This window comes from Tachypleus tridentatus, chromosome 6 (assembly GCF_004210375.1).
Source record: "Tachypleus tridentatus isolate NWPU-2018 chromosome 6, ASM421037v1, whole genome shotgun sequence".
NCBI classification, from domain to species: Eukaryota; Metazoa; Arthropoda; class Merostomata; order Xiphosura; family Limulidae; genus Tachypleus; species Tachypleus tridentatus.
The window spans coordinates 80,506,255-80,522,228 of record NC_134830.1 but is presented as its reverse complement, the minus strand read 5'-3'; the positions used below and the strand labels follow the sequence as shown (position 1 = coordinate 80,522,228).

Sequence of the window (15,974 nt, the reverse complement as noted above, 5' to 3'; positions counted from 1 at the left end):
ACAGCTTGTAATGGAAGTTAGGTGATGAACTGTATCAAAATACGTTCATTAACTTCTAAGTATGTTATCTATGAACATATTTTAAATTGTGATGTTACAAACATAGATTTTTTTAAGCATTAAGAGAACTGGAATATTAACTACAGAGGGAATATTTTACTTATCATCCTTATAGGTATTAACGTAACAAAATAGCTTTCCTATGGTTACTTAGTAGCTTTTGTTCGTTTTCAATGCAAAAGCTAGACAATAATATATTTACATTATGTTCACAAAGGGAATGAAACCCAGAAATTTAACGTTGTAATTCCAGACTTAGCTGCAGTTACTCTGAATAATTGCAGTCTGATAAAAATAAATTTAGATGTAGAACGTTGTGGGTAGGTACACCTAGAACTAATCTTAATTTTCATTTTGAATTAATCCAGTGTTATTTGATGCACAATGTATTCCCAACTTTATGCCAATAGTTATTTGGTTGATAATTCAACTACCAGAACTTATTTTATCGTTTCCCTTGCAAATTTTGCAATAGTTTATTTTATTATATTTAGATGTGCAATAAATCTTGTTCTTCGATTTCTTATTTAGTTAAAAATTGCGATATTTATTTATTCTTTAAATCTTGAGGTTCCTTTTCACCCGAAGTTTGCAAAATTAAATATTTAATTGATAATGCAACATATTGTTATGTTACGCTCTTTTTGTTTGCATGCTAGTATTGAATTCACTTTATACACATATTGCTATGATTAAACATTTATAAATTATTTTTTATACTTATTGTTGTTGTCCCTTTATTCGAACAACTCTCAATGGGACATAATGGGAAAGTGTAAGAATTTATTTGATTATGGAGATTTACAGATGTTTTCTAGGTTCTACAGGTTTACAAAACAACTATATAAACTGGAGAAATTGTATATGAATATATATATATATAAGTTGATGCTTCTTGACAAGTCGTTTTATTGTGTTACAATCGAAAGCTGCTTAGGTTTGCAAATACCGTACGTTTATTCTCTACTATCGACTTCAATCAGGTAAAAGTACATGACTAAAATTTATACTAAAAGCCTTAGGACCAAGAGTCTAAATCATATACATTGAAAAATTTATATTCTGAAGACATTTTTTGAAAAATAATGCACTGTACTGCCGTAAAAACTTATTGAATAAAAAAAACAACAGATAAATGACTGACTCTTAACTCAGAACATTATAAGAAGAAAAAAAAAGGCCTATGTGCAGTTTTAGACAGGTTTACAAATCATAGTTTATCAAAATTAAATTTCCGTTTATCTTTAATAGAATAAATAATAATTTCGTAGAAAGGCTAAATATTGTTTCAGTGTATATAACGAAATATTAATATTATTTCTAATACTCATGCGCAGCTCACAGAAGGTAAATGAAACATGAAAGAAGTTAACAACCTAACACTTCGCAATACTTTGAACTGGATCTACGTTTGACCGAGCAAGTCATTGTTGTGTGTAATTTATATTCTGGAAACCAAATGGTGGCATGGTTTTAGAGACAAGCAATAATGCGCTTCTTGTCACTATATGAATGATAAATGTAAAAGTGTTTGCTTGCTTGAAGTTTACTACACAATAGACCATCTTTGCTCTGCCCACCACGAGTACTGAAATTGGTTTCTAGCGTTGTAAGTCCACAGCCATTTCGCTGCGCCACTAAGAGTCATGTAAAAGTGAGTGTTTAGGAAGAACTGCCTCTAAGTTATAAATACTTTTGTTATATTCTACAATGCTAGATAAGTTATCATTCACGAGTGTGCTATTCTGTGCGAGACTTGCTACATAATAACTAAAATTTGTTATAATACATTTACCCTTATTTAATTGTCAGATAAGAAACAGATACATGTAAGTGTATTATCAATCTTGCATCACTCACAGTTCGGTTTCTATTATTTACATTACACATTTAGTGTCGTTGTGTTTTAAGTTCTTAAGAAACATTAGATTAGGTGATCAAAGACTCATTAGCTGATAATATTCAGAGGCGATATTTATGTATGGCAGGGAAGAGACTGTAATATGTAAATATCTTTACCTAGATAATTATTTCTACCTTTTTTATGTTAGTAGGTCCTAGACCATCCAGAGAACTAACTCAAATTGACTTCCAACAAAGTTTCCCTCATATTACTACTTATCCCTAAAAAAGGAATAAAGTGAATTTAAAACTTGTGAATTAATTTTTGTGGTGTACTCATGAGTAAAACTGTAATCAAAAGTTGGATTAGAAGCACCACAGTGTCGGGAGGAATGGGCTAGAAAGCTTCACAGGACAAATAAACCAAAGGCAACGAACGAAATAACGATATTATGCAGAATTATTGAATGTAATAAAAATAAGTCTGAGTATTTCATATGTACAACTCTTTAAAACAAGTTCTCAACTTATCTCTTTCTATAGTTTAATGTCTCATAAATAACTGAACTGGTAATGGGGGGCTAAACATTTGCACAATGCAAAGAACAAAGAAACCATGTCTTACAAAATTGTTTTAAGATAACTTAGAATGTCGGTTTTATCACCTACAGAAAAAATTATAGATCAGTCTGTATTATAATTTAACCCTTTCTAGACTAATATGTGTTCGAGCCATCACGAGTGAACACTCGCTACCTAACTTCCAAACTTTAGTAGAAAACTAAAAGTAAATTTATATTTCAGCAGTTTCGAAACATATTTTAGAATTGATGGTATTTATTTTTTGTTTTATGAATAATAATATATTGTGAGTCAGTGATATGTTTATTGTTTCACAACGCTAAAATTCGAGGCTCGATTATCCGCGATAAACATAGCAGGTAACCTAATATGGCTTTCCTTCGAAACAAGCACATTAATTTTCATCTAACTAACTAGAGGCCTTATTTTGTATAGTTCATTATCATGTTTTTGCGTTATATTATGTCCATTTTAAAGTTACGTGACTACACTTCTATGATAAGAATCAGGTAAGAATATTTAAGTTCATTGAGTTCCGTAAATAAAGTTTACAAGGGCAAACTTTACCGGAGATATAAATCCTTTATATATATATATATATTTAATATTTTGTTAAGTTAATTATACTCAAAGAACACATTCAAGTACAAGAAATTCGTATTTACTAAAAGCGAACTGTAATTGTTAGATGTAAAGAGATCTCAGCATAAAATATTGCTGATAAAATATTGTGCTATAACACCTGATATAAGTGATGATGATGGCATTTTGAAACGTGATGTTAAAGATGATTGAATAATCTTTGTTATACATGCAGTGTTTATTTGCCTTATAGAAGAAACCCGATTTCTTCGGTCAGAAAAATAAATATACAAATGAACAAATGAAAGAAAAACTACTAAGATACATAAAATGGGGCTCCCCGCTAGTACAGCAGTAAGTCTACGGATTTACAACGCTAAAAACAGGGGCTCGATTCCCCTCGGTTGGCTCAGCAGATAGCTTGATGTGGCTTTGCTATAAGAAAATACATACACACACATATAAAAAGGGCATTTAGAACAATGCAAAATAGTCAAAGTCGAAAGTAAGCATTCCTCCAAAACTACAGTAAACACATACAATTCACTTTTACATTTAATTTGTGAATGATTACACATTTATTTTGTTTTATAGCTGAGCTCTACTACTAAAGCTAAGTTTTGAGGCTTTCACATTTTACTAATTTCATCATATTTGGATGAACATCTATGTGTGTGTGTGTGTGTGTGTGTATAAACAAAGACAGGCAGGCTCAAATACAAATAAGAAACGCTGACCAATCAAAAGGATCCCCAGGATGTGGGATATAAAATGTACCTTAGGTTTTGGAAGTTGAACCCACATAGCGGTGGGAATATACTGTCTATCAGTCTTAACGTCCATTGAGCAATCTCACAGGAAGAATACTAAAATAATCAAACAAATATAAATGGAAATTAGGGGAGCGAACCGTGGGTACTCAGGCCCACAACGTCCCACATTTATATCACCCTTCACTGCATACAGACATTTGTGGGAAGGGGACTGTTCTCCAAAGTAAAGAAGAAGAAAAAAATAATAAAAAATATTAAGGTATTACCACTTGAGGGTAAATAAGTTAAATAAGATTACAGTTTTTAGTCTTTCTGCCTGATGTTTAAAAACTTCGATGACTTTTTGTAGAGGAACTCAGGTGAGCCTCATTCCAAAGATTGAGTTTAAGTAGATGAACAATGGACGAACAATTTGTGTTTTACAGTTATTTCAGTTTTTCATTTTTAATGCTTTGAAGCCGATACCAAGCAACAATGAGTTTGAATGTCGCACGTAGCACGCATATCTTTGTATAAAGTACATGAATGGTGTGTTATAGCTTAATATAGTATTACCTTTTTATAGCATTACCTTCTCTGTTCAGTATTTTCGGTCATATTTGACAGTGCTTTCTAACTCTAAAATTTTACAAAATAGAGACTATGAAATCCCACATGAATATACTTTCGCTCAAATTCAGGGCACATAAAAATTCAAGTTTTCTCTTTTACATACAATTAAATAATAAACATATAAAATTAAAGTTTTTGTTACAAAATAATAGTTTCAACTCAACTCTTACATTGCAAGCATTCAAATCAAAATTTTTACTTTGGTACCTGTGTTGTAAGCGAATTACGTTTAAACTCATTTAATATTTAAAAAATAATAATTCTTGCATGTCTTTACATTTAAAAGGCATACACTTCGTCATTTTTAAAAATAAAGACTAGTTAATTTAAACCACGAGAAACTTGTCTTCATTTTTCTACCAAATTAGATTTGTAACCAGTAAAATAACGCATCTTAACCACATTAGGGACACTTACATATTAGGTCAAATTTCAACATTATCAAAATTATTTACAATATACAGTGATCGTGCAGAAGCTCCAACCTCATTACTTTTCTTCGTACATTTAGTTTAACATGAACATGTTAAACATTTCACCACAGAAGAAGCCTTTATAAACTCAAAGTTGCTGATGAGAGGTTATTCTCAAACTTCAAATGATATATTAGAATACATCTTTTATATATAGTCATTATAATGTACATGACTAACATCATTCTCGTCATAAAAAATGACTCACATCACCTAGGGTTTTCACTTTCAATCCTCAAAGTCATTTTGTGCTCCACTGGATTCAAATATCAACCCAACATGGCTACGCATCTGCTTCAGTAACGAAATTGCTCTGCATTACTGAGTGCTGAAACATTAAAACCGGGTATTAAACGTTACATCAAATGTTTCTGAGTCAACGTATTTCAAGCAATCATTTACTTGATACGTTAAAGACAATGATCCAGGCACATATTGGTTTCCTGTAACAATGCTTAGTTAACCTTCGTAGTCGCTGACTGTGCATGTGGGATACTATAATCATTTCCCAAGTACTGTCTTACAAATCTTGCATCTGCAAAAAATAGAATTCATGACGACGATTTCCTGGTTATAGTGCCATGTGCTTGTGCACATCATTCCTGCATCTCATTTCATCCTTGATCTCCAGTCATCCGTTACTGCCATCTTCTGATCACTCTGTAAATGTCATCAAGATGATCACCAACTCCACATAAAGATATCTTCTGTTAACCTTTGGTCGCTGGTAACTGCAACCATACAGCCTCAGGACATCTAGACACCTCCTAACCTTTATAACCCAGTCTCTAGGTTTTCCACTTTTTAAAATAACAGCCAAGCTATTTTTACAGCTTCACACTGCATTCCCAAGGCCTGATAAAAATGTAGTATCAATGTCGCGTTCAACTCTTAACCATAAAAATAAGAAAACGAGACAATTTGCCATTTGTTTCATGCACAGATTCTCATTATTGTTTCAATGCGCATCCTAAATCAGGCCTGGATTAGTAGTAACTTTTACTTGCTAATCGCCAGATGCATTTAATCATTGAAGAGAAAGTTTCACTATAATGGATTCATTTAACCCAAATGTAAATTAAAGGCAGAGAAGCGGTTAATATTTCGTTATAGAAGTGATATATTTATAACGGCTTAGTTCAATTCCAGGACTTCTCGGAATGTCACGTATTAAAATAAGACTTCAAAATGCAACTTTAATTTGATGAATCTTTCAAAAAGAAAATTTCTTTAAAATAATTTTGGAAGAACCGACGATTCTTCAAATAAATTGGATACCATAAATGCACCGAATAAACAACCTTGTATATGCTAAGTGAAACAAATGGAATCTGTAATTATTTCTGTTTTCAGCTCAATAAATAGAATGTGTCAAATCGATGAAAAATTCGGAAACAGGTAAGAAAGTCAGATTAGTTGTTCTTAAGCTAATATTCATTTTTATATATTTTTCCTGAATGCGATTGGTTATAAAATGAGTAAAAAGTTATATGTACCTTGGGGATATCTCTTTCGACACATTGCTCTGAATGTTTCATGTGAGCACTTTGTCCCTCGTGCACATCACTCTAGAAATCAATCATCATTACCCATCAAACATAAGTATCTTACAGATGCCTGTAAGCTTAGCTTCTTCAACACGTAGCCTGTCATCTGAAAATAGAGGGCACAATAACTCTCAGTTATCTTGTCTTCTAATCAAGAGCTGAGTTCGTGTTTTTCCGCACTAGTCTTGAAGCTTGTGTCGAACTGACACTACATACTATCCCCTGAGATTGTTTCTTGTACTTTAACTGATATTTTCAATTGACAGTAGCTCAATATTGGACAATAGCTGTTTCGGAACAAACCTAGACTTAAGTGCCGGGTTCGCCCTTTTTTATTATTATACGATATCTTGTTTTTCTCTCTCCAAAAACGTGGCCGGCATGACCAACTCAACTCGTAATCAGAGGGTCGCGGGTTCGAATCCCTGTCACACTAAACATGCTCGCCCTTTCAGCCGTGAGAGCTTTATAATGTGACGGTCAATCCAACTATTCGTTGGTAAAAGAGTAGCCCAAGCGTTGGTGGTGGGTGGTGATGACTAACTACCTTCTCTCTAGTTTTACACTGGTAGATTAGGAACGGCTAGCACATATAGCCCTCGTGTAATTTTGCGCGAAATTCCAAACAAACCTCTCCATAAGCGTAAGGCATACTAAAAAAGAATATTTATTACTTTTTAACTTATTTAAACTTTCACATGGACGTTCAGGCATTAGATTTTAATAACACTTTTTTTTATAATTAAATGACGCTTATCTCTATTGAACTAATAAAATATTTTATTCAACAGGACAAACGTTTGGTTGTCTTTGGCTTCCCCATAGTTAAAATTAGTTAAATTGTGGTATTAAAACAAAGTGCAAAGTATATTTGAAATAAAGTAGTTCAAAGGTTAAAATGATGTTACAGATTACTTTGTCGCTTGAAAAGAAACCTAACTGCAATAAACAACAAACTTTTTATCATTGTGCGTCATTTACACTTTAATTATTTTGCTATAAGAAACTGATTAACTGGTGGATTTGTTTTTGTTTTGTTTTGGACACTGAGCACAAAGCTATACAATGGGCTATCTGTGCTCCGCCCACCACGGGTAACAAAACCCGGAATCTAGCGGTGCGAATCCGCAGACATACCACTGTACCACTGGGGAGTTAACTGGTAAATTTAGGAAAATATACTGTACTTAAATATCTAATCCAAATATAAACTTTAGTTACATATTAAACATTGAATTTTTTCTTTATTTGTACTACATTTCATGAACACTAAGGTAATTCTTTAGAAAGCAAGCACACAATTGAATGTACGTATCTGAAAATCAAAGTATATTTTTGTATCAATAACAAAATAAACATGTGTGAAATTTCCCTTTATTTTTTCACACTTACTTGCTAAGTTGTTTTTGATTAACCTAATTTATTCGTTTGTATAAAATGTAACTTTTTAGGTTTCACGTAAGGCATATTCATAAAAATAGTTAACTTTGCGAAACAGTCAGAAATGCATTTATCTGGCATTACGTCACTACAATTAAATTACATTTCTCGTTAAGTGTTACTTATTTCTCTATAAAAGAATGGTCAGTTACATTATTGAAAAAGACGGACAACGCCCTTGCGGCGGTGGTAGTTGCTGTTTAACTGTTGTCCGTCTGGTCATTAGTTCAAATTTAGGGACAGGTATACATGAATTTTAGATGTCTTTGACTAGGTCTCTTGATTCAGCAAAATATGCCATTCAGGTTGAATATTCTAATGCAGTTGCAATAAATCACATTTGTTCGATCTATCGATAGAGAGCTATATAGTTAGCGATGGGGATATCTATCAAAATATACTGTAGAAAAATATTTTATTGACTTACAACATTATGTATGCCACACGAAAATAATAATAACAATTGTACCATTACTTTCCGAGGTTATGTTTAACACTGCAAAATTATATATTAATAAACTCGATATTTTCTATAAATGTTTATAAGTTTTATTAACACTTCCGAAAAATTCGAGACACTAAGGAACAGGATATAACCACAGCAAAAATTTTATTTTATTTCGAAATATCATATCTAGACATATTTTAATTGCAAAATTACTGAACACGGTCGCCATTTTTAAACACTTTTTTGTTAGCAATTTATTAATTAAACTATTTGTATGAGTGACTTGTTGGTTCCTAATAACATATAAGTCACATACAAAAGATACCAGTAATACTGCAGTTACCCCAATAATTACTGATGGGGTCCACTAAATGTTTTACATAGTAAATAGGGATTTTAACCAATTCAGTCAGTATTTTACACTGATTGATACAACGTAAAGACAACAGAATCTATCAGTATGATGAAGCACGTGGACCCCATAGTTAGTGAACAGCATAAGGAAAAATAGGTAATTTCAGGGTTAAAGACACACCCACATATTCTTTCACGATTTTTTTGTAGTTATTTAAGCACCACCTTATTTGTACTAATCTTCCATTTATACGTTACGACAGGACACCGACACTGTTGCCAAAAAATCAGTGTTAGTACATTGGACAATTTATTTATTATTAACTCACTACTTTAAGTTTTTTTAATTATTCATTTCTATGTTCTTAAATTCATACTTGTCAATATGAGAACATGAAATATATTGTTTGAAATCGGACAAAAATATATTTTGATTTGTATAGAAATATTTCATTAAATTCGATTGTAACAGTAGATAAGCATAATCTTATGAAACTGTTGGATCTTAAAATGTATTTAGATAAAAGCCCTACGTTATAATTAAGAAGCCTTGTCAATCAAGAAACTAAACTGGTTTGTAATCAGACAGGATAGACTAAAGAAAGAGAACTGAAAACGAAGGTGTATACACTTATAACACAATTTAAAATTGAATAAAAGTTTTTTCGTGGAATTAAACAGACATTTTTGAGTAATTAAAAATATTTTTAGTGATACTGATATATTTTTTAAATGATAATACCAGATTTTTTTTAAAAAAGGTAGAAATGTATGAAATTCACAACGCGCAGTTAAAAAGTATCTATAATAACAGCTTAATGCGTGCGTTTAAATGTTATTCAGCCACTGACTATTGAGCCATATTCCTATTTACTTTTAGTTGTGGTAACAAATCGTGCTTTATGTCTTTCTACGCTCACGACAGGACGTGATGTTCGTGCTTTATACAATACCCAGATATTTAAATGTGTAGCACTGCAAGCGTTTCGTTTTGCCCCTGTATATTGTGCATTTTTGCAAACATGCAATATATTGCAGTGTCGCCAAATCACCAGAAGCAGTACATACTAACACACAGAAATCATGCTTTAAAATATCAGGAAATAATAAAACAGAGCAAAGGAAATATATTCACCAAAATAGTTACAAATATACTAGCCAGTTTAATTACCCCATAGTAGGGCTTAACGACGCACAGTGTGCTGTGAAGTTTTACCACGTGTATTTAAACATTAAGAATAATTTCAGAACTTAGAAAAATCACAATCTAAATTTTCACTGGAAATTCTGCCTGTTCCAAATAATCTGACTTTTCGACTTCTACAACATGAATATAATTTTCCCATGAAAATTGATTTTTCCTAGAGTTTTTTGTTTGTTTTCAATAACTTTAATAGAAAACGCTGTTTGGTTAACTTGACAGTTTTTATGAAAGATATCTTCTTTGGTAACGACAACTACGAAAATTCAATGATATGGTGCTTTTTCCTTTTCTATATCTTGTGTGTGAAAAAATTTACGAAAAATTTTGGTCCATCAGAAATAATGACGCGACACAAGTCCAGATGACGCTCTAACGTCATTGACAAGCGTTTTAAGCTAAATCCAGGCTATCTCCTTCAACAACAGCTGCGCAGTTTTATTAGGTAGTCGCTATAGTAATTTACTCGCCAATTTTTCATCTTCATGTTTTTCTCAGGAAATGTTTTATATTAAACAAAAGGAAATTATACTGAATTTCCGTTTATATCTAGTTGGCATAAAGAAAAGAAAACTATCAAACTGAGTTATGTTTAGTATTTTAAAAAGAACCTTCTGATGTAAAGACATAGTATATTAAAGCATGGTGAGCTTAGAAGAAAGCGCAGTAGTGTATTTCAATAAATATACTAAAAATACTCAATGGCTGTTTATCATGAACAGAACTTCTTATGTAAATATGTAAAGAACCAACTAAAGTAAATAATACAGACAAATTAAATGTGGCATACCTGTCACACCGTATCTTGTTAATCTGAGAGAACTTAAATGAAAAGTTTGTAGGAATTAAATCATTCTGTAAACGCTGTTTGCGGTTTGGTTATATTGTATACACGAAAGTGTGAACAGATTAAAGATATGCAATCTTTTCTAAGTTTGCAAAAAATCCCTATTCCACAGTACAAGTAATGTTTCGAAAGTATGCTTATTAAAGGCTTATTTATAAAATTTCGTGCAAAGCTACACCAGAGCTATCTGCGCTATCCGCAACTAACTTTGAAGTTACAGGCTAATGGGAAAGCAACTAATCAGCACCAAACACTACCAATCGCTAAGAACTGGGCTAGTCTAATGGAATAGTGGGATTTAAGCACCACTCTTATAACGCACTCACTACCACCCAAAGTGCAAAGCGCGAGCTCAGAAAAGTAATGCTGTAACGTAGTTCATATTTCGACGGCGTTCTGCTAGTTTCACTTATTCAGTTATTTTGATCATTACATTATTAATATACTGTTTCCCGGAACAAAACACAAGTATAACATTAAGAGATCCTTTTTAATTTCTAATAATATAAAACTGTGTTTGGTCAAAACATCTCGAAATGCTCAAAATAAACCACGTTTTAGGTTGATTAAAAAGTTAAATTTTATATAGAAAAAACACATAGCTTACCTCAAAAGGCAATTGTCAACGCCTATAAATAGGTTGTTCAACGAAATATTATTCAGCAATTAAATTTCTTTTATTTGTTCGCTATCAAGCACAAAGCTGCACAATTTGTTATCTGTGCTATGCTCATCACAAGTATCGAAACCAGATTTTTAGCGTTTTAAGCACTCAGCCTTACTGCTGAACCACCAAGATGCCAATACTTAAAGCCATAACATTTTAAGCGACTATTTTTCCCCTACGATAAAGCTGCAAACAACTCTTAGTTAATATGTGGAAAATACATTAAAATCTTAAGAGCCGTGGTGCTTATTATGTACACACGTTAAAGAGTATCATCTTGTAATATAGTAACATACTAGATTCGTATGTTATTACCAAAATTATTTTAATATCTGGTTTATTTTGAATTTCGAGCAAAGCTACACGAGAGCTATCTGCGCTAGTCGTCCCTAATTTGATAGAGTAAGACAAGAGAAAAGGTAGTTAGTTATCACCAGCCATTGCCAACTCTTGGGCTACTCTTTTACCAACGAATAATGGGATTTACCGTAACATTATAACGGGTAAAAGGGTGAACGTGTTTGGTATGACAGGGATTCGAACCCGTGACCCTCAGATTATGAGTTGAGCCATGCTGAGCCTATTTAATATTTGAAATAGCATAAAGTACCCCATTCATACAGATATAAAGCTATAACTAATGTTGTATTGACTTCAATTGACAGTAGGATTAATAATATTAAGAAGCATATAAACAAATGTTACAAAAATTTGAAGTGTTGACTGCTGTTCAATATGGGTTAGGTATTGATAAAAAATGAGAAAATAGGGCCATGTTAATATTTTAAAACTTCTGTTAAAATAATGTTTCGTATTTGTAAGGTATTCAAATATGTGCTTCTACAATAGTACTCATCGCAAACGTTTTAATAAAATACATTCAATTTTAAATTACTAAATTATATATTTTCAAATGAAATTGTAGAAAAGCTGTTGAAAAGCATTTATGCACAGCATCTTTTAGGTTCACTGTAAGGTATTACCATTACAAAATTTCCTAAAGAGAGCTGAAATAGCAACGTGCGTTATTAATAAATAAGTTTCTCCTAACATGCGTTGCACTAGGAAAAACATTTTAGAAATTACTACGATGAAATTACTGATTTTAGAAAATACCTAACTATTCAAAATTTTCTTCCAGGACTATTTTATTTCGGATAAAATATATATTCTATCTACTAAAGTTAATTTGTATGTAACTAGTGAATACCGCTGTTTATTTTACGAACGCTTCTTCTTACGCCTTTTAGATAAGGAATATTTATCACGCAGCTCTAAAAGGCAATTTATCTGTAGTTTAAACAGATATTTTTTGTTTGTTTGTTTGTTTTGAATTTCGCACAAACATACACGAGGGATATCTGCGCTAGCTTCTCTAATTTGACACTGTAAGACTAGAGGTAAGGCAGCTAGTTATCACCGCCCACTGCAACCCTCTGATTATGAATCGAGTGCCTTAACCACCTGGTTATGCTGGGCCTAAAAAATATGAATTAGATGTCTTATCACTTCATGCTATAAAAAGCTCTACCCAGAAGGAGGCGTAAGCACAAACGTTCGTATTTCTCGAATGCAAGCCATTTTCAGTATGTAAAAAAAATAAGTAAAGAAGTGATTGATTATATCGGATTATCGTTTGAACTAATTTATTATGAACACTATTCTACAGTATTTCTCGAATTTAACGCCGTAGTTAAATTAGTTACGTTAGAAGTATTATGAGGTTTTACTCTTCATATTGCATCAATCATTCAGCGAATTTAACACTTTAAACATGATTTGCGGTGAATACAGTTAAGAGTACTCTTTGAGCGTTGGAGTGGACACATTCAGACTTGTTGGAGAAAGAAAGCGAACAATACATAAATTATTTTCTTTTATTTAGATACATTTTTAGTAGCAGTATTTTCATTTGTTGCTTAACTTTGTTTGGATATCTTGTACAGAGAATTACAAGCATTTGTAGCATATTTATCTGACGTCCCTGGTAGAAATGTGTGTGTATACAATCTCTAGTTCCAAATAACCGTATAGCTTTTGCTGGATATACAGCCAGTGGGTTATTGCGGTTGTTGTTTTTAATTCTAGGTTTAGAGACTGTGTATGTTAGTGTTTTTCTTATAGCAAAGCCACATCGGGCTATTTGCTAAGATCACTGAGGTTTAGAGACACTGCTAATGCAATTGTGTTGAATTTTCACAGCTACAGTTGTGAAACCTAATTGCTAATATTCAATATACGTACATAATGACGTGTGGTGTATTCATTTTTCTTGTAAATACAATCACATTGTGGTTAGTTTACATAGTTTTAAAAATTCTATTAATATTAATATATAGATTACTCCAGATTGTTGGTCTTGGACGTTGATCTCAGCCGCTAGTCAAATCTGTTTGACTATTGTAGTAGGATATTTTATATCCTAAAATAATTGGGGATACTTAATTATAATATAAGTTTCCAGTACGTATGTTATATTACGATTACATTTATTGTAATCGCCGTAATTAACCTTTTAAACTCTACAATGACAACAAATTGAAACTAGTTTTCATATATATCAGCAAATACTACGATCGAATATTTCATTAAAAATTGTTTGTTTGAATCCCCGTTTTGATTAGACTATTCAGGTCAATCGTTTACAAACCTTAATTATGATAGACATTGTCAGTTTTTTCGCAATTTATTACATTGTTTTTAAAAAGTGTCTCATATTTAGTATGTATCACGTGTTATAAAGAAGGAATAATCTCCGTGAACTTAGACATGACATCGGGAAAAAATTGTACTCTATCGTCACTTGACAATTTGTTTCATATATTTCAAAGGAAACTTTAGATAAATAATACTTGTTTGTTTAGAATTAAGCACAAAGTTGCATAATGGGCTATCTGTGCTCTGTCCACGACGAGTATCGAAACCCAACTTTTAGCGGGAAATAGTAATATTCGAGGGGGATAGTGTGCACTATAATTCAGATACAATAGAATGTCAGCAAGTCCATGTTGGATTCATATTATCGATGAATTGTATTGTAGGACTCTTTGACAAACTAATATTTTGTACTTACTCACTTTGTAGTGAAGAGTGTGGACGTTCATTTAGCATCCTGGTACCAAAAGACAAAGATTACTTTGCATATTATAATTTATGCACCATTATAACTTTATATTTAGTAAATAAAGATAAGATAACAGTTCCCCTTTATGTTCGAAACGGAGGTCTGTTCACCCGCATAGTTCTAACTGTATTGTAATAATATGGCTTGACGTAAGAATTGTTTTATCAAAATGTAGATACACAATGATACTTGAAAGGAATAGTAATAAAAAACCCAACAACAGATGGCTCTTCGTAGCCTATTGTAAAAGCTATGTTGAATCACTCCTGCCAATAATTACATATACTGAGAAAAATTATGAACACTAAATAATTTTCTGTATAATAATTACTCGCTTTTCTTCGACATATTCGTAAATGTGATTATCACTAAATGCTCAGAAGTAAATGTCTTTTATTTAACCTGATAAAATTAAACATTTTCCTAGAGCAGCTACTGTGTTCATGGTAGAATCAAAAACCTGAGTTTGCTGCTTTTGAAGAATCAAGGCTTGACGTATTGAAAATATTTTGTTTTGTAAGCATCGATGTGTTTAAAAACGCATCAGACCGTCCTCGGTTTGAGTTCTCACTACTGCTGTTGTTATTGTAAATTATCGAGATGTTTGATTTAGTTTTATTAAACATATTGCTATCCCGTTACTTGAAAACAAAACAGAAGCATGCAATTATTACGTTTTTGCACTAAGGTCATAAACCTTACACAAATGTGACATATATTAGTTTCATTAGAAGTACAAGCTCAATTTTTGGGAGAACAATAGTTTTCTTAATTTTAGCTCATGTACAAATAAACTTACCTTCTTTCATTGGTTGTTTAACTCGATCTGGATATCAGTGAAAGATAAACGGAAACTATAAGTTTCGTTTTCAGAAAAGTGCAGTTAGAAGATTAAGCAAGAGGGTTTTAGGCAAGCAAGAAGCTTTTTCTCAGGGAAAGCCAACGCCATTCGCTAGCGTTTATACATTGCCCAAGAACAATTTTCAAATCGAGCAACAAACGAATACACGTGCTGTGCATTCTCAACAATTCTAGATGTTAATAAGCACACGCTCCTGGAAGCAGGCCAACATCAACTAAATCGCCTGAGAAGATGCGCATGCGTATTAATCATAACGTCGCACACAAAAAGAATACAGGGACCTTGTAAAACGTCAGCAATATGGCAGAGAGTGTTTCGAAACTTCATTTCAGGTAATTTCTGTTATTGATCAAGACAAAATAATGTTGAAAGCGTTGAAGTTCATTTCACAGACATCATTAAAAGTAATTTTTGACTTTTGTTGATATGGACTTAACATTCATTCAACTGATGAGGTTTTTAATAAAAATACCTTCATATAGGAAATCAGCAAATTCTAACGGTAGATGTTCCCTACGATTGGGGCTAGATTTCAGTCATGTATAATTTGGTTGTTCGTT

At 32.2% G+C, this 15,974-nt stretch overlaps 1 protein-coding gene across 2 annotated transcripts in view; it reads right to left on the bottom strand.

Annotated features, from left to right (window-relative positions):
• The window catches only part of LOC143252898 (adenylate cyclase type 8-like), a 220,061-nt gene that overhangs the window by 138,172 nt on the left and 65,915 nt on the right, over positions 1–15,974 (bottom strand). Inside the window, exon 1 of one of the 2 annotated variants that reach the window (XM_076505723.1) lies at positions 15,352–15,624. The exons of the other annotated variant lie outside the window; for it this stretch is intronic. The gene's annotated coding sequence lies outside the window, so the exon portion shown is untranslated. Of the gene's footprint in view, positions 1–15,351; positions 15,625–15,974 lie in introns of those variants that run through there. 2 annotated transcript variants of the gene reach the window in all.